Raw genomic sequence first — 27,297 nt, 5'->3', positions numbered from 1 at the left:
AGATTTAGAATAGTTAGTCATGTAACGAGAATCAATCAACCAAGTGTTTTCTTTGGAGTCAGTTTTCCTTAACAACAGAGGAAAACGATGCTGAGAGCTGGGTATGGGCATGGAGGGGAAAGACTCCAGAGAGGCAGCCAAGATGGCTCTACCTGAGCAAAGGGCCTTTGCAGGGCCTGTTCTACCTCAGGAAGCAGTCACAGTCTAAGTCCAGAGGAGATAGCCCTGAAGATACCACGCAATGACTGTGTCATCATAGGAGTCAAAGTTTAGATCCCAGTCCAAATGCCACCACCTCAGCTGTTGACTTGGGTATGAAAAGGAATTAACAGAAAATACTGGATCAGCAAGACAGAGGCAAATTACAGAAAAACCTGGCAATATGAGAGGCAGTGAGGAGACGCAGATTGCTACAATACAGAATCCTGAGTTAGTCTAGTACTTCATCTGTGCTCCATATTTTCAGAGAATGTGTCTTCAGAAATAATAACGGAACAAAATAGTCTTAAAGTCACCATAGTTCAAGAATGGTGAGAAAATATGAAAGGCCACCAGAGAAGCAAAGCAAAGAGTGGAACTCTGAACAAGTTTTGTGTTTTCTGTAACTATGGCCACTGAATTATCACAACAGAGACTTGCTGGCTACTTGTCAGTCGTGTCTCTCCTCCCTCCTGGATCCTCAGCTAGTTTACACTTCAGCCTCCTCTCCTATTCAATAGCACCACATCACTGAGTTTTAGCCAATGAAATAAGGGCAATATAATATAGTCCAGTCTATATCTGGTCCATTAAAAGCTTCATGATCTTCTGTACTCTCTGTTTCTTTCCTTTTGTAAAAGCTAAATAGAAAAAAAAATCTAAGAATATACCAGGGGGCAGACGCACAAGACAGAAATGACATCCCCAAAACCACAGAGAAAGCCATCAGCTGAGCACATACTCCGTTGATGAATTTTGTAGTAACAAGAGTTATAAAATAATATGCATAATACTATAAATAAATAGTATTAAATAACAAGGATTTGGTGGTATATCTGATTACAGCAATCAATATTCATTAACTAAATAATACAATCATACATCTTTTGATCTAATGCTTAATAATATTTTTTAACAGTTCTTTCACACACTGAAGTGTTACATTTCAAAGCATAAGGAATAGCACACAAGCCAAACTATTGTGACAGTGTGCAGTGAACATTGTGGGAGACTTAGAAAGATGACACTTATGACCCAGTACTGAAAGGCTGTGTCTCATTAGTACACAACAAAGTTCAAGGAGGGAGACAGAGAAATGCCGAGATTCCAGAAGACATTGAGAAAGCCCCACCCAGTATGAAATAATTCTAAGAACTTGTACAAACTAAAAATATTTATTTGGATTAAAATATCAAGAATGCAAAAAGGAAATGGCCATGTTATGTGTATGCGTGACGGAGCACTAAGCTGGGTGACAGCCACTGTCTTCCGGATGGACACCAAAAATGCACAGTGGAGTTCTAGCGTTTCAATAACATCAGCAGCCATTGCACACTTCCTTCTGCTTCCCCTTCCTGCTGGTGACTTCATCTTTCAGAGCTACAGGAAGCCACAAGGGCACTGAAGTCCTGGACCTGATGCTGGAAAGTAAGAATAAAGTGGTTGGTGATCAGATGTCACAGGAAGTGACCATGTGGCTTGGAGTCTGCAGCACAAGAAAGCTAGCTGTAAAGTATTGGACACACAGTGTGGGCTTAATTATCTTAGAGGAAAGCTAAATGTGGCCAAATATTCTGAAGAAACAATTGGCACTGAGGCTTTCGTGTGTTGTTAAAATATGAAATCCTAAGTATCCTGTTCTTCACGGAAGATAAGTGGAGAAGCACTTGAAGAAATCAGTGATATTTCACCAAAGTGCTACACTACCTTAGACAAAAGTACACAGTGGAAAAGGAAAAGGAGGAGAGTGGGAGGGAGGGAAGGAGGGAAGTAGATAGATGTACAAAATCAAGAATCAAAATCTATAAGCATAGTTTTGGGAGAGTAGAAACTGTACATATTTTTATCATTTTTTCTTTTAAAAATATATCAGAAAATCAAACTTTCCAATGTTACCCTCTAATTCTAAAGGCAATTAATGCTCAACTAAGCGGAGAAGTGGTGTTTATGTTATCTTCATTACTGCTCAATATGAGGATGCATTGTCACATGGTACGAGTCTAGTGTCATCTTTGTAGTGACAAAAACAGATACTCTCCTTCTGCTTCTGGAGTTGCAATCATGAAGTATCAAGTGTTGGACTTGGGATGAGCAAGATAATGTGACAATAAGGAGGAAAGAGCCTCAAGCCAGCAGAGAGGTTTTCATAGTTTTCCTGGTGCTTGTTGGTTGGTTTGGTTTGGTTTCGGTTTTTGGTTTTCTGAGCCAGGGGCCAAACCCAGGTCCTTGCACCTTACCACTAAGCTAAAGTGATGTTTTTGATGTACTGGGCTCAAAACAGGTTCAAGAAGGCATACCAGCACATACTTGGCAGCGTCTCTACTAGAGCTTGTCTAGGAAAACACCTGGGCCCTACTTGATAGCCTCAAAATAGTGCTTGCTCATTGAAGCCTTCTGGGAAGGTTAGGAGCACATTCTCCCTAAACCCGCAGTAGCCTCTTTTCTATCACTGTTGGATCTGGATCTGGTTCTCTGCTTACAAGTAGCCCTCTCAATTTCCTCCGCCTCCTCTTTCTTTTCATGTCTCTACCACCTCTGCCCCTATCTCTCTCTTCTCCTTTTATATGTTTGTCAATTCCCCTTAATTTTAATCTGTTTTCCATTCCCAATACCCCTCTACATTATAATAAATGACCAAATAATGATAATAATTAGTAATAATAATTAATAATACAAGAACAAAGGAAATCTTCCCAAAGCATAAGGCAAGGCTATTCTTCCTTAAGAACCAAACTTTAGAATGGCAGGTAACAAACGCACCATGGGGTGGGGCACTCTCAGTAATTAGGACGGTGAGGTACACTGCAGACCCTGTCAGGTAAGAGCAAACTGTTCTTCTGGGGTTGGATATTCAGCTTGGAGTTAAAAATTCACTTTCCAGATTGATAGCATGTGTGACAGGCTGGATAGATTGGACACATCAAAGAGAAAACAATAACAATGACAGATTCAATTAGACACCAGCTTGAGACATTCATGATGACCTATGTCATCCAAACTCCATCTGTCTCCTGCACAGAGCAAAAAGACAAGATAAATCTTTGTTATTGTTGTTGTTGTTGTTTTTAAAGAAATTCTGGCTGTGTATCCTTCAAATTTTTAATAATAGCATTAATCTCTGCTGTTCCCTTGGTGTTTAGTATTGTTTCTGGCTCATAAAGTTGTCTTTTCTACCACAGTGAAGCGTAAATTACAGACTCAAGTAAATGGTTTTTTGCTAGTTCCTCAGTATATTTTTTCCAACACTCTGTTCAGATCCTATGAAGATAACCACAGGATGGACAGGAGGACCCACTAAGTTTACCATGATAGGGTTTTGGAGGTATCTAATGTCTCTGTTGGCCAAGATGGTCTGTGTAATACAGTGATGTCAACTGATTCCAAATATCAGGATCTTACTAAAACAAAGGCAGCTTCCTGTTCATATGGCATGTTCATCTCAGCCTGGGTGTGATGGCAGCCTGCATTGCCTTCACTCCAGGATTCAGGCTACTGTTGCCATGGGGACAGTACGATCTTATGGAAAAAGAAACATGACAAGAATACAGCATCTCGGGGCTGGAGAGATGGCTCAGAGGTTAAGAGAACTGACTGCTCTTCCGGAGGTCCTGAGTTCAATTCCCAGCAACCACATGGTGGCTCACAACCACCTATAATGTGATCTGATACCCTCTTCTGGCCTGCAGGTGTATGTGCAGGCAGAGCACTGTATACATAATAAATAAATCTTAAAAAAAAAAAAAAAGAATACAACATCTCAAGGCTCTTTCCCAGAGTGACATATTGCACTCATGACCTGCCCAATTTATTATCAGCTACAATGACTGAAGCAGCAGCTAATGTGGGAGGAAAAAAAACCAGAACCCTTCCATATGAAGCAAGTACAGGGACCAAAAATGGAATATCAGGCAAACTGAAACAAAATTCACTATCTTGTCTGACCTGAATGAAGTTCTACCCTGACTAGTAGACCACAGTGGCATTTGAGAATCTAAGGAATTAATTTCAGCTTGGGGACAGTTATAGTACTTCTGGAAAAATTTATTTGTAGAGGGCTTACAGCATAAAGATACAAGAAATGTCAAAGAATTCTTTCTCTCCGGAGGCAAGCCTTTCCTTCTAGTCAAGGGTTCCAGATGTAAGATGAGGTTCAAGTCTGGAAACAGAATGGTGTTAACCATCTGTGATTAAGTCTCTACTCGCAGACCTAGAAGATTCCTATTCACTTGTTATATAAATGGATTGAGGGTGTTATGATCTATTAATCATCATAAGAAATATCTGCTGCCAGGCTCTTCTGATTACCACTAATTAGCATCACTTTGTCAGCAACTGCTGTCATCTCTCCTCAATCACTCTGAAATTCTGCAACCATGTTTACACTGGGGAGCCCACTTATGTAGCAGCATCTGCAGCTGCTGGCCCCAACCTTCAATGCCACACTGAAAAGCTTCCCAAGGAAAAAAAGAAACTGAAGCCCTGCCTGATGGCCTTACAACAAATGTAATAAAGGATGAATACATTGAGCATCCCATATCCCACATATTTGAGTTCAGAGTGTTTGGGATTTAGGATTTGGGAATATTTGCAAATGCATAATGAACTATTGGATTGTGAAATGGAGCCTAAACACAAACTTTATTTATGTTCTGTGGACACCTTATACAACTAGCTCAAACATAATTTTATATATTTCTAGTGCAACTTGATTTTGACATAACCTATCATGTGAAATCAATTGTAGGGTTTTCTACTGTGGCTCATTTTTGTCATTTGAAAAAAAAATGTATTCTGGAGCATTTTGGATTTGGAGGTTTTGGAATAAGGATATTCAATATCCTCTGAGACTTTGATAAGACAAAAAAAGAGTGTATTAATTTCTAGGACTGCTGTAAAGCACTTTGAACTGGGTGGATAAAAACAAAAGAAAATTACCATCATAATTGGAGTTCTGGAATCTAGAAGCCAAATTAAGGTATGATTGCTTTCTCCCGAGGCCTCATTCCTTGTCATACAAATGGATGCCTTCTCATTATGCCCCCAGATGGTCCCTCTGTGTGGCAGCCCTGGTATCTTTCCCTCTTCCACCACCAAGTCTATTTGAACAAGTTCCCACTTTGTGGCTTCATTTAACATAATGACCTAATTAGAAACTACTTAAATCAAATTACCTTTAAAGGCGATGTCTTCACATATAACCACGCTGAGGAGCAGGAATTCAAAATATAAATTTAGGGAGGACACAGCTCAGTCCATAATAGTCCTTATTAAATAACATATTGCCTTTCACTAACAGTATAGTAGATTCACCACGCTTTATAATTCTCCAGTGTAGGGCTGGAGAGATGGCTCAGCCATTAAAGGCTAGGCTCACAACCATAAATATAAGAGTTCGGTTCCTAGTACCCACGGCTGTCTCTCCAGCCACCATGTATCCAACTTTAAAATAAATTCTTTTTTTCTTTAAAAAAATAATAATTCTCCAGTGTATAAGATCCATTTTTTCAGCCACATATCTGATACTTGAAGGTACTTAGAATTCTGTCACATCAAAAGATAATATTTTTAAGTCAGTCATAGAAACCCTGTAGTTTTCTGATAGTTGCTTTAGAAATATGTTTTCAAACTCTGAGGTCGCCATTCCTTCTCTAATCTTTCTAATGCACTCAGACATACTTATCCCAGCCCCCAGTCCCTGTAGATGTCACTGCAACAGATCTAAATGTGAAAGCAGTCACTTGGTCTCTCAAACAGTACCTTTCCATTAAGTACTTCAGCCTATGCAAATAATCATTTATGTAACTGTTTTGCCATGAGCTGTTAATACTTCAGAAATCATCACTACTTCAGATCTCTGCATCTCCAACAGTGTGGCCTTCATTCCCATTTTTGTTTGTTAAGCCACTCTTAGTCACATTAGAATCTATTCTAGGTGATCTTTTCTAGCAGAAAAAAAATGGTTTTATACACTAGTGTGAAACTTCTAAAATTGCTAGAAGGGTCAGACCAGAAATCAGGAAACCATGTAGATGCCCATAGAGCTGCAACTGCTTGTGGTGAAGAGTTCATATGAGAGAGCTGCTGAAGAAGTTGGTCTGTCGCTACTGATGGAAAAAGATTAATCCCAATTCCACTTCCTCCTAAATCCCCTACGAGTGCCTGTCATTGTCCTACCTACTCTAGATAAGCACACTGCTGGCAAAGGATTCTGGGAACTGTATCCCTAGTCTTCCAGCCTCTGTCACACAAGAGGATATCATGAAAAGTACTAGGTGTGAACAGGCATATATACATTTATTTCCAGAAATTACTAGAAATAATCTTCACAAAATGAAGGATTAAGTAAAAGAAGATAATGAAATCTTAAAAACTAAGGGTTCAAAGCCCAAAAGAAATAAAAGAATTTTCCAAAATGATGACAAAAAAAAATCCTTGGATGATTGCTGTACCAGATGTTCATAGAGTGCCCAGTCCAGGTTGGAAGAAAGGATGAAGGGATTGAAGATAAGATGGAAAAAATACAAGGGACAGAACCCTGCCTGCATTGAGAGAATTTTAACAGCTCTCTTGGAAAGACGAAGAAGAATTAGAGAGAAGCACAGATATGTTAAACACACACACACACACACACACACACACACACACACACACACGGCAATCATTAACTCCAGGAGAAATAAAAAGAGTGCATTACTTGGTTAATGACATTATTGTAGTCATAACACTAAAACCACTAAATTTAATTTAATCAAATTGAAAGAGAGAGAAATACAGGTCAAGGTGGTGATATAAGAAAGTAAAATTTGTGCCTATTGTGATAAAAATGTATAGCTTCATCCAAAAGTAGATAAATCTCTAAAATGCAATGTGATCATTTGTATCTCAGAGAGGGAGGTGCATACTAGGATAACTTAACAATATTAAAATGGTTATTTCATGGCATTGTTAATGGAGATGGGAAAGGAGAGTGTCAATTTTTTGTTGTGAACCTTGCAGAATTATCTTCACAAATTGTCCATATGTATTAGCTAAATATATCATACAACAACTAATTGTCAAAAACTGAATGGAGGGTGAGAAATAAGGAAGCAAGCTGTAACTTTAATGCGCCTATGATTTCTGGAAGACATTGTTTTAAACACACATCAGTACACATGGGGTAGAAACCTAAATTTTATATTTCTTTCATGCCGCCAAGTGGTCTGAAGGCTGCTGGCTGGAGGGACGTGGTAACAGCACTGGACACTGTTCTTTGTCTTAGGAAGCAGGAGAGATGGGGGACAGTATGGGCTTCCAGGAATGAAAGTGGAGTTGCGACTCCGCAATACTGTTGAACGCTCGTTTCTACCTTCCAGACTCTTTTCAGCTCGAAATCCTACTCACACTTTAAGATCTGCATCACAGGTCATTTCCTCTGACTTCCCTAGATCTCTGCAGCTCCCTGTCCCAAGAAACCTCAGTTCCGGGCTCGAGGGATTCCCCCAAAGTTCTGTGAAAGCATGTCATTCATTGGTCAGTTGATAGAGTTCTTGTCTGTTTCTTCTCCTTAGATGTGTGAACAAAAGTCATGGTTTTCCTAAACTTATGTAATCCTTCAATGTAGCATCAAAAAAATTTTTAAAACGAATGTCAACATTTCAATAAATGTTTTGAAGAAATGAATCATTAATGACAACATAGTCACAAGTTATAGTTATGAGAACTATTTGAAATACAAATATATACTTGTTAGAAACACGTAGAAGAGATTTCTTCATTTGGGAGAAATTGATGGCCATGGAAACACCCTTTGAAGATTCCATGAGTCTATACCCTGGATATAAAATAAGAATTTCCAATGGATGTATGCTATACTTTTATTAGTTTGCTTGGAGGAACTTTTAAACTTTTAATGTATCTAGTTACAGTTGACTTCTTCTTCTTCTTCTTCTTCTTCTTCTTCTTCTTCTTCTTCTTCTTCTTCTTTTGGTTTTTCAAGACAGGGTTTCTCTGTGTAACAGCTTAAGCTGTCCTGGAACTCTCTCTGTAGACCAGACTGGCCTTAAAATCACAGAGATACTCCTGCCTCTGTCTCCCAAGTGCTGGGGTTAAAGGCATGCACCACCACCACCTGGTATAGTTGACTTTTAAAATAATACTCTTTTTGTGCATTTGCTTTTGTAAGCTAGGTATCACTATGAAGCCCTGGCTGACCTCAGGGTCACCAACCCCCCCCCCTTTTTTTTTACTTACCCTATACTGGGACTTGAAGCACATACCACCATACCCAGTTCTGAAGAAAAGGGGGAAGAGGGCTTAGCTCCAGGTGATCCTGACAAGTTCCAGCTTCCACAAACAAAATTGGCCTCAAACTGGCAGCCCCTGCACCCTAAATTATATGAGCATAGGATGGCCAATGGGCATTCTACTTAAGGTGCTAACCCAATGACGACAATAGCTAAGTAAATTTAAAGAGGTGCCCTGACAGCATTTTTTAGATCAAATCTTGATAATAATTTTAAGTATATAATTTAATAATTCTACATGTGACTTAGAAATAGAAAGGCAAGTGTAAATGCTTTGTTTTTTTTTAAGGACTATCATCAACAAATATAACAACATTTTTTACAGAAGATATGGAGAGAAATTAATCCTTATTCACTGTTGGTGGGAGTGCAAATTATTACAGAAATTCTGAAAAAAATAGTTTGGAGATTGATCAAAAGTTTAAAATAGAACTGCCATAGGACCCATCTATTTCACTCCTGGCATATAACCAAAGAACTCTACTCTACCACAGAGGTACTTGTATTCACATATTTACTGCTGCTTTAGTCACCATAGCAAAGGATTAAAATCAACTGAGTTGTCTATGAATAGATGAATATATATATATATGTATATATATGAATCCTATTCTATTCTAAAGAGAAATGAAATTAAATAAATTACAGAAAAATATAAACACTTAAAATACATAATTTTTTCTTTCCCCTCCCCCTACTCCTCTCAATTTCTCTCCTCCCCTCTCATCAGATCCACACCCTTTTTTGTTTATCTTCAGAAAATAAACAGGCATCTAGGGAATAATAACAAAATAAAATACAGTAAGAAAAAACAAAACAAACAAGATAAAAGAAACAAAGAAAAAGCATAAGAAACACATATAGACTCAGAGACACACACATTTGCACACACAGGACTACCATTTAAACACAGAACTGAGCCAGGCGTGGTGGCGCACGCCTTTAATCTCAGCACTGAGGAGGCAGAGGCAGGCAGATCGCTGTGAGTTTGAGGCCAGCCTGGTCTACAAAGCCAGTCCAGGACGGCGAAGATAACATAGAGAAACCCTGTCTCAAAAAACAAAAACAAACAAACAAGCAAGCAAACAAACAAACACACAAATAAACACAGAACTGGAATCCATAATATATACCAAAAAAAAAATCTATATTTTTGTTTTGTTTCCCTTAAAGCCCTGATTCAACATTATGAGATAAAGAACATTCAAACACACTGTTGAGTTCATTTTATGTTGACCATCTATTGCTAGGCATGGGGCCTACCCTTAAGAGTGGTTTGTTTCCCTAGCGAGACTCCCTCGGAAGAAACTAAATTTTCATTTGCAAGTGGTTACCAGTTGAAGATAGTTTTGGGTTGGAGGCATGTGTCCACTCGTCCTTTCAGCTCTAGGACCCCATCTGGTGCAGACTCATGCAGGTCCTATGCGTGCTGCCTCAGTTTCTGTGAGCTCATATGTGCATCAGTCCTGTCGTGTTTATAAGGTCTTGTTTCTTTAGCATTCTCCATGCCCTCTGGCTCTTGCACTCTTTCTACCTCATCTTCTGTGGGGTTCCCTGAGGCTGAAGGGAGGGATTCAATGGAGTTGTCTCTTTTAGGGCTGAGTGTTCCAAGGTCTCACTCTGAATATTTTCTCACTGTGGATCTCTGCATTGGTTTCCATATGGTGCACAATTTTTCAATGAAGTTCATTGAAAGAACAAGCAAAGAAATTCTGACATTCATTCTGCCAGTCCTAAGAGATAAAGAATAAAGACCTCATGTTGATGTGTCATTCCAGATGCAGACAGACACCTGCAGATGTGAGCGTAAATGCCCATGGCTAGAAAAGAAGCCAGCCTCTTTAAGGGATGACTACGTCCCTGGTTCATCAATAATCTCATTAAAATACTAAATTCTCCATCCCAGAAGTATCTGTAGTCAGCATCTTTGAACATGTACTGTGTTAAGAAGTATGATATTGAACTGAGCATGCTCAGGAGAGTGTTGCTGCCTATGTACAGTAGCAAGCCCTTTCAACAGGAATGTGGGTATGTCCTCCAGTAAAATCCCTTGCTCAGAGACACTGCTTTGGAGTATCCCCCATCTCTCCTTTCTTGCAGTGACTCCTAAGACATTTGTCTTAGTCTCTATTTACTCTCTTGGTCACACCTGTTTTTGTGCCCACCTAGGGCTGGACCTATATGCTCTATTGCAAGGCTGACCTCAAGCATCTGTACCTCTCGCACATGCAGGTAATTCTAATACTGCTGTTCCTGGGGCCACACTTAAGGCCCATTGTTCCAGAGCTTTCCTAGGCACTAGACACCCAGTATGCAAGGCCATCATGCTGGGGATATATAGATCCTAATGCAGTTAAATACATCTAGTCCTCCCAACATCACTGTCTAAAATTATTTTTTATCTTTTAATTAACACATGGTAACAGGCTTTCCTATGGCATTTTCAAACTCAGTTCTGGTTGACCCACCCCACCCATCCTCTCTCCCATCTCCCTACCCGACCCCTGTTCCCTTCCACCTGTACTTCTTCCCTTTCCACTTTCACATCGTCTACGTACACTCAGTCCCACATAAATGTGTATGTAAGTAAAAACTAGAAAGTAGGATCTGGGAGTAAGAGGGAGCATACAGTTTTTGTCTTTCTGACATGGATGCACTCATTTACTGTTTTCCGGTTCTATTCATTTTCATGCAAACTTTATAGTACTTTTTTTTTTTACAGCTGAATACTACTCCATTGTGCAAATGTACCACAACTGTGTTAGCCACTCGTCTGATTCATCTGCTGGTGGACATGTAGGCTGCTTCTGCTTCCTTGCTACCATGGAGACAGTGCTAGCAAGTGTAGACATGCCAGTGTCTCTGTAGTGGCACACTGAGTTCTTTGAGTATGAGCCAATGAGTAGTACAGCTAGATCCTATGGCAAATCCACTTTAGCTTTTTAAAGGAACCTCCACCCTGGTTTCCACATGTCTGGACCAGTCCAGCAATAGTAAGTAATATCCTCACAAATTTTTGTCACCCCATTTCTTCATCATACTCATTCTGATTGGAGCATTTGGCAGGAAAACATTTAACCACCTTCCTTCTACCTTTTGAGATGTGCCTAACACAGTGGCTGTCTATGTCACCTTTCTTTACAAATATAACTGAATCTCAGTACCCGTTGATCTACCTTTCCCTATCACCTTCCTCTCTACTCTTTCCAGTCAGGAGAAACCACCATTCTTCCACCCAGGCTGATGAAACCAATACTTTATATTCCACATATAAATGACATCCTAGGATGACAAGATACTTGTCTTTCTCTCCCTAAGTTATTTCACTTCACACAGTAAGCTCAAATCCCAGGCATGTTGTCACAAATAGTGATTCCGTTAATTCTGATGGCTAAGTAGTACTTTGTTGTGTACATGTACCATGTTTTCTTTACCCATCCATTAGGTCATTGATGATCATTTAAGCACTTCTGTTTCTTGGTTGTTGTGAACAGCTGCAATAAACAAGGGAGCACACATGTCTCTCTGATTTACTGAGTTCATTTCCTCTGGATATATACTCAGGAGTAGGGCAGCTGGGTCACCCAAAAGTTTTATCTTTTTATGTGCATGAGTGTTTTGTCTGCATACATGTCTACACTCCAAGGGTACTCAGTACTTAAAAGGGCCAGAAGAGTGTCAGATCTCCTGAGATTGGAGTTACAGATAGTTCTGAACCCAGATCCTCTGGAAAAGCATGCTGTGCTATAAAAGTCACTGTTGCTTTGTATTCTCACCAGCATTTAGTGTTCTCCAGTTTGCTCTTTAAGGTACGTTGGCTTCTAATACATGTATGGTCACAACCATCACAAACATGGGCTAGATATGTTATGCATTCTTAGGAACCTATATGTGTCATGAGCTGCCTTTTCTCTACTTGATCCTAATTCAAGGTCAGCATTATTGAAAACCAAGCTCTCTCAGTTACTGTGCCACACTCTTGGTAGCTCACAGAAGAGGGGATTATCAGAATTTTCCCACTTAATTGTCTAGTCATTATTCTTCTTACAATCTTCTATAGTCACCTCTACATTGTTGATTTTGCTTATTTGGTTGGTTTGTTATGTTTTTCCAAACAAGACCTCTTGAATCCCAAGATGGTCACAAACTCATTATGTAACTGAGAGTAGTTTTAAACATATGACCCCCCTACCTCTATATCTCAACTGCTGGAAACAAAGGCATGCTTCCCAGCAGTGACTGAGAAAAGTGCATACCTGTCAGCTTTTCACAACTGGTTATTCTTGGCTGCAGTGATGACTTAAGCTATGACCTTCTTCAAGTCAAAAAGATTTCTTCAAGCCTAAATTCATCCTCTGGCAAAAGCACTGACCCACTTCTATAAAACACAGTAGGTATTAGATAATAGATTGTTCTAAAAATGTCAGGAGCCATAAACATTTTTATTAATGTGCTAAGCTATAAATATACATATTGAAAGAACAAGTCCTCATGTTCTAATTATACAATACCAGCTTGAATACTTTAATATTGCTACCTATATTTCCCAAAATAATACTAGATTTGTACAAAGAAATCTGAGAGTTTATTTTGCCTAAAAATAGCTAATGCATATGAAGGGAACCGTTCAGTTTTATTTCATTTAATTACCCTAGTGATTATATCAAAGAATTTTCTAGAATTTTAGACTAGAGAATCTTAAATATAATCATACTCATACATAAAGTGTGAATATAATTTTATGAGAACATTTAAGAATCTTCCTATGCAGTCCTTTGATCATCTCTAAAAGCACACTTCAAACGCTTAGTAGAAGTGGGTTTTTAAAGATGTCTTCCTTCAAGGGAGATAAAATCTCTTAAATAGAAAACCTTTGGTCTGTACACTGAAACTAAGCAAAGTAAACCTAATTGCTATTTTACATGATAGTATTTTAGCTACTTCATGAGAACCATAATAGTTGCCCAAAGCTTTTTCATCTTCCAGTTCCTAGCTCCTTTCTTCATTCCTAACACAGCATGCTCTCCTGATCTCACTCTTTACCATGTTTGCCCCCTCAAGACAGATCCAAGTCTTCAAGGTACACTGTAGACATAGAACATCCTGGTGACCACCCAGTGTGAAATCATACTAGGGTGCCTGCTATCCTGTGCATCGCCCTCCCATGCAGGCATCCACTTGCTAAGATGCACCCTCCCAGCCCCTGCCTCCCTTCCTGCCTTCTGGCCAAGAACTTCAACTACAGACAATTGGAACACTCTAGATCAGTGGTTCTCAACCTCTTTGGGGGTTGCATATCAGATATCCTGTATGTCAGATATTTACATTACAATCTCTAACAGTACAAAATTAGAGTTACAACGTAGTAATGAAATAATTTTATGGTTGGCTATCACCACAACATAAGGAACTATATTAAAGGGTTGCACCATTAGGAAGTTTGAAAGCCACTGCTCTAGATCCTGGAGGCCTCCTAAGCAGTCTTCCCCCCACGATCCCTGGTGCCAAATGCAGGTGCCATCAGTACTCACCAAGATAGCATCCAGCCCCCATGTCAATATCAGCAGTGCAAATCCCCCTATGCCGACAGCTCCATGTCCATCTATAGTTCACCCACTTGGCCACACAGTAGAGGTCCCTGAGGAACGTTGACAACCGTGTGCTCATGTGCTATCTACAGAGGCTCAGGTAGAATCAGACTGGCTAGGACCTTTTTAAAAAATATACTTTATTAACTTATTCATATTACATCTTAATTGTTATCCCATCCCTTGTATCCTCCCATTCCTCCCTCCCTCCCATTTTCCCCTTACTCCCCTCCCCTATGATTGTGACTGAGGGGGACCTCCTACCCCTGTATATGCTCATAGGGTATCAAGTCTCTTCTTGGTAGCTTGGGGCACCAGAGTTTGTGTGAAAGTCAGACCCCACTCTCCACTCACCTGTGAAGAATGTCCTGTCCATTGGCTAGATCTGGGTAGGGGTTCAAAGTTTACTGCATGTATTGTCCTTGGCTGGTGCCATAGTTTGAACAGGACCCCTGGGCCCAGATCTGCCCATCATAATGTTCTTCTTGTAGGTTTCTAGGACCCTCTGGATCCTTCTACTTAAAGAAATGCTCAACCTCCTTAGTCATCAGGGAAATACAAATCAAAACAACTCTGAGATTTCATCTTACACCCATCAGAATGGCTAAGATCAAAAATTCAAGTGACACCACATGCTGGCGAGGATGTGGAGAGAGAGAAACACTCCTTCATTGCTAGTAGGAATGAAAACTAGTACAGCCACTTTGGAAATCTATCTGGTGCCATCTCAGAAAACTGGGAATAAGGCTTCCTAAAGACTCAGCTATTCCAGTCCTTGGAATATACCCAGAAGATGCTCCAGCACACAAGAACATTTGCTCAACCATGTTCATAGCAGCCTTATTCATAATAGCCAGAACATGGAAACGGCCTAAGCGTCCCTCAGTAGAAGAAGAAACTGTGGTACATTTACACTATGGAATACTACTCAGCTATTAAAAACAAGGAATTCCCGAAATTTGTGGACAAATGAATTGAACTAGAAATGATCATAATGAATGAGTTAACCCAGAAGCAGAAAGACTCATGGTATATACTCACTTATATCTGGACAGTAGCCCAAGACACATGTCCCATGAAAGTCTTCACTCACCAGGAAAATGGGACAGAGGGGAAGACATACTATTGACACTGGCATGGTACCTTAAGAAAACAAACAGCCAAATCCTCGTGTGCAATCAGGACTGCAAAGCAGTGAGCAAATAGAGATCCATGCAGAGGGTATGCCTATCCACTGGAACACATTTTCCCTCTCATGCTCCTGTGGCTTATATGTAAACTATTCCTCCACAAGCTCTGTGCTTAAAGACTGGTGGTGATGGTGTTCGGAGGCACTATGGACCCTTCAGAGTTAGATCCCCAATAAAGGAAGTAGGTCACTACCAAGCAGTTCTTGACATTTATAGCCAACCCACTTCTGGCCAGCCTGTGTTTCCAGGAAATGTCATAAATTATACAAACAGCTCTGACCACCATGGCCAGAGCCTCAGCCATTGTGCCTCCCCTCCATGAAACCATGAGCTAACATAAATCCTTCTTCCCCTAAGCTGCTTCTTGTCAGTAATTTGGTTTCAGCAATGAGACAAGGAACTAAGACTGTTGTGTCAGTAGATGGGTCCCCTAGTCATGCTCCACCAATGCTCCAGGTTGTGAGCATAGTCATCTGCTATTGAATGTTGGATGAATAAGTAACCCCAGATTCTCATAAGACATTCATCTTTGGAGAAAAACAGCCTCTCCCTTTCATCCTTCACCAAGGGCTTTCGGTTGACCGTTGCGTTTATCGCCACCTGATAGACACGGAATGCCTTCATAGGCTGTTTCTACAAACTGCCTTTCCTTCTTCCTTACTTTAACCAGTGACTGGCCCTCTCAGCCATCTACCCTCAAGTCCACATTCAGACTTTATTACCATGCAGAATATTTCCCCTTAGTTATTTCTCCCCACCGTCCTTTTCCAACCATCCTCTGCAGCTTGCAGTCTTTTTTCCTTCCCCATCTTATATCTCTTCTCATGGCCACATTTCAAATACAGTAGTTTTCATTCTCCAGCATTCATTTTGCCTCTCCCGTCTACTACTCAACTCAAATCAATCCACTTCCTCACCCAGTATGTCACAGACGTTACCTTGTGTAGGGACATCTGTAAGTCTCTGAATATTTTAATACTTTATAGTATTACTTTCTTGAAGTCATTTCCTCTCCCAGCCACACTCCCATACCTTGAAAAACTGAGTCTTAACTCCAGAACTTTGTCCCAATTATGAAGTGAATTTAAGAATATGCCGTAGTTCTCTCAAATCCAAAACATTCAAAATACAACCCACTGTCTTCTGCTAGTAACTGTATTCTTCTGCAAAACTATGGCTTTAAGAAATCCCAGTGGACTAGGGAAATAGATCAGTGAAAAAAGTATTTGGTCCACAGAACCTACATAAAAGCTAAGTAGGCATGCTAGTCTTTGGGAATATCAGGGCAGATGAGCCTAAAGCAGGGGATCTGCGGGGCAAGCTGGTTGGCTAGACTGCAGAAACTGGTGGGCCTTATGTTCATATAGATGCCCTGTCTCAATAAATAAAGTATAAAGTGATCAAGGAAGACCTCCCCCTTGATATCAACTTCATGATCACACATGCACTCCATGCAAACACACATGCATACATGCAATATACAATATACAAAATGAAAACAAATGCCCTTAGAACACCAACATAAATGAACAAAACCTAGCTTGTGACCACTCTGCTTGGTATCATCTGAGTAGAGCCTTTCTTGGAATGTGCACCCCCAAAATAATATATTTCCTAGATTCCTTATCTAGGTATAAGTACTGTTTTAACCCTGGTATTTAAGAAACCCAGGTCATAAGTTCCTCCTCCCTTTCCACGTCAAAGCAATTGCCAAATCTCATTAATTCTCCTTTTGAAAACTTCCTATTCAAAGATACCTATTTAGTATTTTCTAATTCCCAGGTATGATTCTAGATTCTGGAGATAATGCGCTAAACATGGAAACTGCTACTTTGCTCTTACCACCTCTACAACCAAATATCTGTCAGAGTTCAGTCAGAAAAACAGACCCACAGAGTGACAAGCGTTTTAGAGTTGAGATTGACCTCTTGCAACTGTGGGAGGTGGTTGACTGGTTTATGTACAGCTGTTGCTTCTTCATGTGGTGCTGGCTTGAAGTCAGCAGGGTGGGCGGCTAGGAAGGAAAGATGGGCAGGAAGTGGAGAGTGAAGGCAAGCTTAACCTCATGTGAGTAAGTTGGAACTCAAGAGAACAAACCAGAATGGGCGTCAGTCTGTTGCCCCCACCAAGCATCCAAGCTTCCACGGTGTGGGTGACCTACAACAGGTGTCGACACCCTCTATCCACAGTTTAAACTCTTATCTGGGTCAGGAGTTGGAGAAACTGAAGACGTTTCTGAGTCCCAGGCGCTGCCTCGTGCGAAGAGTGTGAACCAGCACATCTTTGACTGTGAGTGTGAGCTGTGGTAGTGCCTGACCCTGCACCAACTTTCCATATAAACATGGCTGCTTCTTCCTGTCCCCCTTCCCAATCGTGCACATGTGCATGCGCATGCGTGTGCATGTGAGTGTGTAGTATATGTGTGTGCGTGTGTGTGTGTGTATGAGTGTGCGCGCGTGTGCTTTGAGATAGGGTTTTACCATGTGGTCTTGACTATCTTGGAACTCAGTATGTAGACCAAGCCTGACACTGCTTCCTGAGTGTTGGAATCAAAGGCATGTACCATCACTTCCAGCTTGTAGAAATAAATTTTAAGACCAACCCTTACTCAAAACCCAACAAGGAAAAGAATTTTTAGAAATCTGTTCCCAGTTTAGCTAAGCTAATTGATACAAAGCCACTCACTGTAGCTTCTGTCCCCTGAGGCATGAGACTATCTGCCTCTGGTTTGCCCTATTCTCGTTGTGGTACCTAGGAGACGGCTATAAATTCTGATTAGGTTGCTGGCCAGCTCAGATCCATGCTACCTCCCCATCAGCAACAGCACAGCACAGACATCCTTTGCTTGGTGAAGTCATTAGGTATGTCTGAAAGAGATAGTAAAATCAAAATAATAGCTGTTTAAAAACTATATTACAATCTACAGACCTAAAGAAGCTAAGTAACAAGGAGGACCCTAGGGAGGATGCTTAATTCTCATTCAGAAAGGCAAATAGAATAGACACGGGAAATGGTTGAAGAGAGGGAACAGGATGCGAGCCTACCATAGAGGTCCTCTGAAGGACTCCACCCAGCAGGGATCAAAGCAGATGCTGAGACTCACCGGCAAACTTTGGGCAGAGCTCAGGGAGTTCTGTGGAAGAGTAGAGCGATAGAAGGACTCAGAGGGTACAGGAGCTCTACAAGAAGACCAACAGAGCCAACAAACCTGGGCCCATGTGGGCCAGTGAAGACTGATGCGCCAAACAAGGATCATGCATGGAAAAGACCTAGGCCACCCACTTAGATGTAGGCAATAGACAACTCAGTCTCCATAGTGGTCCCCTAGTAAGGGGAACAGGGGCTGTCCTTACTATGGACTCTCTTGCCTGCCCTTTGATAACTTCCCCCTGGTGGGGTATCTTACCATTGCCACAGAGGAAGAGGATGCAGGCAGTCCTGATGGGACTTGATAGGCTGAAGTCAGGTGGTAGGGGAGAAGGACTCTCCATCTCTGAGGACTAGGGCAGAAGAATAGGGAGGAAAGAGAGGAAGGATGGGACCTTGAGGAGATGAGAGAAGGGGCTACCATTGGGATGTAAGGTGAATACATTTTTAAATAAAATTTTAATGTATTTTTCAGATAGAATATTTGCCTTTTCAGCCCCAGATCTCAGTGTGCATCTCTAATAGATAATACTTGAAGAGGAAGAAAGAGCACAGAGGGTTAAGTGTCCCTGTGTTGCTGCTCTACGAATGAAATCTGAAGTTGCTGGGGACGGTGCCCAGCCCTGACAGGCTCTGTCACTGTAGAACGGCCACATTTCCTCTAGTGTTTGCAGGGACAGGATAAAGCACATGCTTCCCGACAGAAAGACCTGGGCTAAGGAGAAGAGCAATGGCTTCTCTGTGTCTCATACCCACTGAGAGCAAACACTGATGGTTCTGCATAGTCATGTGCCTTTAGGGAACAGGAGATATTTCACAAGTCTCAAACTGAAGTGTCACTGGATGCCTTGGAAGGTTAAAAGGCTTCCCTGTGACAAACTAAAGGCCAAAATGACAAATATCACTACTAAGGGCACTTAGTTACCTACTCTAATAGTGGTTGGGAAAACATGCCCCCCAAACCAGTAAACATTTTAACCTCTCCCTGCTCATCTTCTTCAGAACAGGGGTCCCTTTGAATGTCACCAGGTCCCCACCCTCACTCAACTATATTATCTGTTCTTTTGAAAAAAGATATGAAAGCTCTTCCTTTGACCTACAAATACACAGAACACGAAGGAAAGCCCTTCCTGGCAATTACTGAGACACAGCTGGCATTATGTTTTGTTGAAAAGCAAATTTGAAAATTGTATTCAGAGATACAAACAGTTTGCTGCACTGCCTTGCCTGTCACTCTGGAACTTGGGAATATGCTTGAACAGTTCTGAGTTTCGGTCCTGTGTCATTAGAGTCGATTTAAAGGCAAACCCAGACGATTATAATTCTCATTCACTGTAGGCGGCCAGTGCAGTCTTGCAGAACACCGGAGAAGCTGCTGGTGTCCATGTGACCATTTCACACAGAAAATACCACTTCTAGAAAATGACTTCAAAAGCTAAGCATTGTACATAAAACTGTGCAGGATACTCACTTCATGAGTGTGGGGAAGCTGTAAATAAATACCTCATAATAAAAAATTAACCATTTTCTATCTCTTTTTCTCTCTCACACATTATACACACACACCCCATATGTATTGTCATAAAGCAAGTGTTCATTAAAATATGGGGATAGAAAGGAGAATATTCTGTTTGGCACATGCTCTACTTTTAAATGAATTATTAGTTCATATATAACAACAGAGATGGCTAGAGGGGGTGCCAGATCCCCTCAGTCAGCAGTGATATCCATCTTACCCCAGTGAGGAGCATGAACAACCTTTCTTAGAGACTTTATTCCATCCCCAGAAGATTTATGATTAATTGAGTAGATTCCAGAAGAAATGTCTGTGTGAGACTGGCATTTGGATGGCTGGGTTAACAGGCAAAGCCATTCATCTTTTTCTGCTGCCTTCAACGCTGTTCTCCATTAGCAGCCAGCTCTGGAGTTTGTTCAGACCATAACCTGTAATGGCCTCCAAGGGAGACTTAAGTTCCTATGCTACCTGAGAATAGAAAAGTTCATGCTTGAGAGCAAGCAAGTCCATTCTGTAATTCTCAGGGATCCTGGGGAATAAAGATGCCGAGGGAAAGCTAGATCCCCTGCCAATCTAGGTAGTAATGTTCAAGAGTCGAACCCAAGTACCAGTGAGAGGATGACCAAGCCTGGAAACCTGTAGATGGGAGTAGGCAGAATAGCCTTCCAAAATGATTACTTTGTGCAGGTCACACTTGCTGTAAGAATAACAGAAATGATGCAGCCTATGAGACAGTACCACAAACTGGTATTGTATGAAAAGGTCCAGACTCAGAAGCGACTAGTGGACTCCAGTGAAGCTGATGATGTAAGACATTAAAGCCCGCTTTCAAATTTTACTCACAAGAAGCCCAAATAAAATAAAATAAAAAATTTTTTAGCCCTTTGAGGAAAATAGATGGGATTTGGTTACTTGGAATACTTACTTATGACACATGATATGATTCTAAAAGCATCCTGTGAAAGCCAATTAAGCCATGTCCCTTACACGTACTTGGGGGTGGGGTGGGGGGCGCATTGAGATTCTATGGCCACATCCAGCACCTTTCATTACTTCGGGTACGTGAAGATAGAGTGACCTGATGGCACTGTGGGATGAGCAAGTATGGGCTGCGGCAACCACTACCCACTGGGGTGGAGATGTTCTGTAAGGTGCATCTCACTAAGAGGTGACAAACATAGCCCATCACAGGTTCCTGTCTAATGCCTTAAATAAGAAACTGGGTGCCACCTGGATTTTCTTATCCTTGTCCTGTGTGCAGAGCCTGCTAAAAGGCAGAAGCAGTGCTGTACTCCTGGAATATTTATGACTGGGCTGTTTGATTTAAATCTTGAAAGCTTCTTGTTTAAAAGGGCTCTTGAATCCCCAGAGTGGAAGAGTGAAGTAGAGAGCAAGCCAGGAAAGGAGTAACGTCCTGTCCTTCCTGGGTGTGACACCATCTGTGTTCAGGGCACGAGTACAAGACAGGGATGTAGGAAGCACCACCCAGGAAGTGGTACCACATAACGAGTGCCATGCATGAAGTTAATAGCTGACTAGAATGAATAGTTAATGGCATCCTTCCACGGGTGACTATATACTTTATTACCTAAACCATGATAACTTGAACATCAAAGGGGGCCTGTTAATATTTATACCAAATAAGAGACATAACACTAGGGCTGTCCCAGACAAGTCATAAGGCTTTAATGATGTCATTGTCCCTAAGCCCTATAGCCCATAGGGCCCTACTGGACTATACAGAAGATCAGAACAAAATTTAAATGTAACATGAACTACAAGCCTCTGAATAAGTACACCTTGGGTGGAGAGCAGGGACTAACTCTGACAGGAACTCTGGTGCCCCATATTTGATGACCTCTCCTTGGTGGGGAGCCTTGGTGGCACTCAAGGGAAGAATAAGCAGACTACCAAGATGAGACTTGATAGCCTATGACCATATAGTGGGGGAGGAGGTCCCCCTCACACATATACCTAGGGGAGGGGAATAGGGTGGGGGTAGGATGGATGGAGGAACAGGTGGATACAAGTGATGGGATAACAATTGAATAGTAATCTGAATAAGTTAATTTTAAAAAAGAAAACAATAAAAAATAAAAAACAGATCAAAATAAATAAATACACCTAAGCATGTATTTTTAAACAGACATAGTAAATGTCAGACTAAATGCTCAAAATCTAGCTTTTTTAAAAAAGGAATGTTTTCCAATATGTAGAGTTAACCAAGGTGCTAAAGAAAATATGGTGTTACACCTCCATTTTGTAAAGATCTAATTTAAAGGTATGGCCCAAGGGACCTTAAAGATAATTAACTACTAGAAATTGATGGTAAACTGATTTATAACACAAATTATATGAAAAGGTGTTTTATTTATTTGGCCCAATATCTGTAGTAATATTTAGGGGGTGTATTCCTCTTTCATCCAGGATAGAAAGGCTTACAGTTACATGTTGACAGGCACCAACATAGACAGGTCCTTAGTGGCTCAACAAACTCAAAGCTAGACCACAAGTATTTAGACAGCAATGTGGGCCAATCAGCCAGCCTGTCTTTCTTCAAAGTGACCAAATCTAAATGATGGGACAAAGACTCTTAAAAAAACTTCAGCCCCCAAGGAAGATCCAGGCTTCAGCTGCCCAAGTCACCGCTCTGCTGTGTGAAGGGTCCACCTGTGTGTCTGCTGTGTGTGTCAGTTTCCCCAAGTAAAGTATTCTTCCAAAAATAAAACACACACTATTTCCAGGATTACATCAGGAGTTAAGCATCACTACCACTGCTGTCAGCCCAGTTGCATCAATGGTCCATGACCTCTTTGAAGTTCAGGGGCTTGAAGAAGGAGTCAAAGAAAGTCATGGCATAGGCAGCCAGAAGGAGTATCTTTAGGACAGGGAGTTCTTGGAGGCTCCCATTATCCCAGCCATTCTAAAAGCCCATAGGAGGAAGGTTTGTGAGCAGGCACTCAGGCTCTCAACACACTTCTATGTCTGCATGCACAAATAGGCACCTGTTGGCACATCTTCCTCTCAAACCTTTGTTCTAGAGTCTCTTTAGCTCTGTGGAATGGGAACCACACTCTGCTTAAAATCCTTAAAGGAGAGAGAGCCTAGGTTTTCACCAAAAGATCTATTTAAGACTAAACCTTGGTATAATCACCAAACATAACCTCCCTGCTGTCAAAAGACAATGGTATAAAGGCCAAGAGTAAGAAGTGTGTTTGCCAGATGCATCTCTGGGGGTAGCTGGTAACTCCTTATTATATGGACACATCACCAATGTCACTATACTGTTGATGGTTGATGACACAACACCCTGAAAGTTCAAGGTTAACAGATCCCTTTTACAAACACAAAGGTAAGATCAAATCCTAAAGTTGCTTTAGGACTCACCTAAGAGCACACAATTCTACAGTCGTGGAACTGAGTCTCTCCCCTTCATCTTAGACCAACAAACTGTGGTCTCCTAGGAGACACTGGCATGTGAAGGGCCTTGGTTTAACAATGTATACAGACAGAAATTAGCTACAGGGATGCACCTGCCCAGGCCTGACTAGTTATTTGGTCCCTGAGAAATTAAGAGCTAGCAAAGCAGAGAAGATAACATCAGAAAAGACAAGGTAGCAAGGCTGCTGCAGCTGGGCTCCCCAGAACCAGTGAGACACTCCAATGTCGGCATAAACAGATACAACTTCTTCTAACCCAGATGTAAATTCAGAAAAAATGTAAAATGGATAAAATATCTTGCTGATGTGGCCTGAAAATACAGGCTCTACAAGTAAGGTCACATTTTCCTTTTTACCCTCCAAGTTCCTTGACTTTATGAATGATATTTTTAGATGCAATTATATTCAAAAGACTTATGTTTTGAATTCAGTCTTTCCTTTTTAATCTCTTATTGCCAAAACAAAGACAAAATAGTAGGTAAATGCATACTGTTATTGTAACTAAAAATACATCAAGCAGACTACCAGATAGAAGGGACTGTTTTGCAAACAGAGTTGGGGGCTATTCAGAACCAACATTTATCATCTTTATGTATGATGAGTCACACATTTCAGAACAAGCTTTATTCAGAAATATTCCATCCCAACAATTTAGAAATAATGTACTATGAAAATACAGATTTAGCAATTCCTATTACATAGATTCTATAATGTGGCTTTCTCCTCCTCTAAATGGGCTAGCATCACATGTTTTAGGAAAAGGTTAAATACCTGTCTTAATTCTTTTCTACTGCTGTGATAAACACCATGACCACAAGGAAAGAATCTATTTTATCTTACAGCTCATAGTCCATCATCCAGGAAAGTCAGGGCAGGAACTCAAGGCAGCAGCCTGGAGGCAAGAGCCAAAGCAGAGGCCATGGAGGAGTGCTGTTTACTGATTTGCTCCTCATGGCTTGCTCCTCTTGCTTTTTCATACCATCCTGGACCACCTGCCCGGGATGGCACAACCCACAATGGGCGGGGCCTTTCCATATCAATCATTAATCAAGGTCACTCTACAGACTTGCCTATAGACCAATCTTACGGAGGCAATTTTCTCAATTAAGATCTCCCCTTCCCAGATATGCCTAGGTTTGCGTTGAGCTCATTAAAACCAGACATCACAGTCCCTGAATGAAGAAGTAATGACACTTAAAGGAAAAGAAGTTTTCAGTTTGTATCTGCTCAGCATGGGTGGTTAGAAAATGTATCCAGAAATGGACTAAAAGGTGTCCGAGTCAAGTGCTTGTTAAGTGAAAGGGAGACGCCCCAAGCTCACCTGACACCATTACAAACCCTCTTATATTGCTTGCTGTAAAGTTCACTTAAATCTCTGCTTTGTGTGATCTGAGTGCAGAAATGTTTATTCTGAAAGAGCCTCCTCATTGGACCATGACAAACAATATTTGACAGCCACTATTACAGAGAAACAGCTCGGGCCTTATACAATGAGAGGGTATATTGAGATGCAACATACCCACTCGAGTCTTTGTAGACGTAGTTAGCCCAGCATGGATGGACTATTTTGGACATCAGCACATTCATGTGTGTAGAAATGATGACCTAGAATGAGGCTTACATAGCAAGACATCTGGTTTTCACATTAAAAACCCAGTGCGCTGACTTCATGAGAAGTAGCTTACACCATTTGCTTTGAAAAACAGCAAGACCCAAAGGCTGAGTCAACAAATGAGACTCCAGGGAGCTGCTTTAGCTCTGTAAACAGCAGCCAGATGCCAAGCCATCAAATGGATGCTGCATGTAGACGTCTAGTGTGGAGCCAGAGTGAGTCCCAACATCATTCTCAAATAGTGCTACATACTCTTCCCCGCTACTCCAAGCTCCTTTCTATCTGTCGAAATCTGAGGTTGAGGAGGTTCAAAAGATCAACTAGGGCAAATTTTTTTCTTATTTAAACATCTGGCCTTAAAGAAATAAGAGAGCATTTAGGAAGAGAATTTGAGACTGGGGTGAAATCTGATCTCTTTCCAGGACAGAAAGTGACAGTGTCCTCCCTCCTTGGTGCAGTGACCTGGAGAAGAAATTGGAAGGTCAGAGAACCAAAGTCTCACATTCACATATAAATTCATTCTGAGCTGTCTCTCTATCTGAATTCTCCCTCTTTTTCTCTCCAAGCCGTTTGTGTCACATATCCACCAATAGAGAGACAGTAGGGTCTGAGGGGATGTCGCCTTCTGCAAAGTGCTTGCTGTACAAGCGTAAGGACCTGTGTTCATTCTCCTCATCCCATTTAAAAAGGCCAGATACGATGTCACACACTTGCAGCCCCAGTACCGGGGAGGCTTACTAGCCAGCCAGCCTTGGTCATTTCCAGGCCACCGGAAGACCCTGACTCAAGACACAAGATGAGTGGCACATGAAAAGCAACAGCCAAGGTTGACCTCTGACTTTCATATGCATGTGCACACTCATGTACCCCCCCCCACACACACACACACATGCCTGAACTCATGCACGTAGATACATACATAGATACACACACATTAGAAATAAATAAAAGAAGATACTTTCAAAAACACAGCAAATGGAAGTATACAAGAACCATCTTTGAACACCTAAAAATAGCAGCACTTGTAGTCATGAGCACTAACCAAGCCTTGGAGGCAGCCTCTCTTCAAGCTGACGTCGGTGTTGTTAACCTGCGACCCCAAGGATCATGGAAGAAGGACCTGAGAAAGGAACAAAGCAGGAAGAGTAGAGGGAGCTCAGCAACAAGCTACCTGCTTCTTTGATCACTGTTCCTTGCCTCGGGCGACCTGTCACAGCTCTCCTGGTCTTCCGATCCCATCAGCCATCCATCTTCAACTGTCTGCTCTCATTCCCAGGTACAATGCTGCAAATCACAGAGTTACAGATGACAGTCACTCGGGGACATAGACAGCTACGCCTATGATCAGGCCATTACCAAATGTAACTCCAGAGAGTTTCCAACCCCTCCAGTGGGTACCCTCGTGCCACCTAAACTCATCTTTAAGAAGCTACAGTGCTTCCCTTCCGCACCACTCAAAAGCAAGGCCTGAAATTCAAACGTGGGAGACTAGTACCCTGCTCCAATCTTTTTATTTTAATATATTAAGTTTGTTTATTCTTAATTTATTCACTTTACATCCTGGTTGTAGCCCCTTCCCTTGTCTCCTCCCAGCTCCACCTTCCGTCCCTCTCCCCTCTCCTTCCCTTCACCTAGTGCTCAGAAAGGGGGGCAGGGCTCCTCTCCTACCACCTGACCCCAGCCTATCAAGTCTCATCAGGACTGCCTGCATCCTCTTCTTCTGTGGGCTGGCATGGCCGCCCCACCAGGGGAAAGTGATCAATGAAAGGAAGGCAGGGTTTATGACAGTCCCTACTCCCTAGACAGTGTTAGACAGTCCCTACTCCCCATAGCATGGGGCTCACGTGGAGACTGTGCTGCCTATTGACCACATCTGTCCTGCTCTAATTATATACCCACTATATGACATAGATGTATTCCTACTTATCCTAATCTTGTCTACTCATGAGGACATCGCACCTACAAGACCAAAATTTTTCAACAAGTGGGCTGGCCAAAACTGACTAGACAACAAGATAGCTATCAAAGTGACAGCAGGTGACCTATAAATATTCATTATAATCTCACCTCATGCTAAATGGCACCCTCACAGTGTGATGACAGTTAGCAATTGTCATGACAATGACCAGAAAGAACCATTAAAGGAGCAAAATAGCCCCTAGCCTCCTCAGTACCCATAATTCCTTGAGATATAATTGTGCAATCCTTCCCATCACTCACTGGGAAAAAAAGAGAAAGAAAGAAAAAAAATCACCCACCAAACTGCTCTTTGCTATCAAGAAGTATCTACTATTCTTTCTCAGTTGCCCATATCTACTATA

The 27,297-nt window shown here is 41.4% G+C and overlaps 1 long non-coding RNA gene across 1 annotated transcript in view; it reads right to left on the bottom strand.

Moving 5' to 3' along the window:
• Positions 1-1,571: 1,571 nt before the first annotated feature.
• Positions 1,572-27,297, bottom strand: part of LOC311583440 — a 39,024-nt gene continuing 13,298 nt past the window's right edge. Inside the window, exons 2-3 of the long non-coding RNA XR_014774512.1 lie at positions 26,148-26,260; positions 1,572-1,619 (exon numbers count right to left, since the gene is read on the bottom strand). This is a non-coding gene — a long non-coding RNA (uncharacterized lncRNA). The remainder of the gene's footprint in view (positions 1,620-26,147; positions 26,261-27,297) is intronic.

Source organism: Acomys minous, assembly GCF_964271855.1.
Source record: "Acomys minous genome assembly, chromosome: 14".
In the NCBI taxonomy this organism is placed as follows: Eukaryota; Metazoa; Chordata; class Mammalia; order Rodentia; family Muridae; genus Acomys; species Acomys minous.
This window is presented reverse-complemented; position numbering and strand designations above follow the sequence as displayed.